Raw genomic sequence first — 864 nt, forward strand, 5'->3', positions numbered from 1 at the left:
GAGGCGGTGGGCTGGAGAGTCATGTGTGGTCTGCCCACCCGTCACCAGCAGCCCGCCCCCGCCATCGCTGGAGCTGCCAGCGCCTCGACGGATGGAGCCGGAGGCAAACCAGGCCAGGGAAGGAAGGATGGGGCGGAGGGGTGCGAGACCTCGAGCGGCACACCCCGACACATTCCTCTCCAGCCACCCTCATCTCGTTGCCCCGTGCAACGCCCGACACGGCCTCTAAGTGAGATCATTGAGGAGCACGCCGAACACCCGGCCGACGATGAGGACACGCAGACCATGAGGTCCTTCCTGTAGATGACCGCATGAGGGCCCAGGCAGGGCCTTGCACATCGGTCAAGACAGACACAGCAGCCCGCAGCAGATGCACCGAGCCGCAGATCTGGCCGAGACGGACACAGCAGCCGGCCCAGCCACAAGACGCGCGCACGCCCGGGAAGCCAACTGCACCTCCTCCACGTGCTCGCGACCCCCGCAGCCAGAGATCGTCACACCCCACCACGATGTAAATGCCCACCGCCGCCGGCCCGCGCCAGTCGCCTCCGACCCGCGCCAGCCTCACACACAGGTGCGCTATTTGCTTGCCGGCGACGTCCGCCGGCAGAGCCGCCAAACCTCGTTGTGACCACGTCGAACAGGAATTGACCCTGACAATGGATCCAATGGGCCGCACGTCTGAGAGAGGGAGGGCGGTGTGAGAGAGGGAGTCTGTTTTTTTTGTTCGTCGGCTCCACGTGTAGGTCAGCAATGCGAAGTGATCCAAGGAGTTTTATCTTTTTCCAAAAAAAAGAATCTAACTGTCTTTTTCCTCCCTCTCTTTTTTATTATTTAAGAGCAACATAAAAACATGTTTTCATA

The sequence above is a fragment of the Triticum dicoccoides genome, chromosome 6A (assembly GCF_002162155.2).
Source record: "Triticum dicoccoides isolate Atlit2015 ecotype Zavitan chromosome 6A, WEW_v2.0, whole genome shotgun sequence".
Taxonomy (NCBI): Eukaryota; Viridiplantae; Streptophyta; class Magnoliopsida; order Poales; family Poaceae; genus Triticum; species Triticum dicoccoides.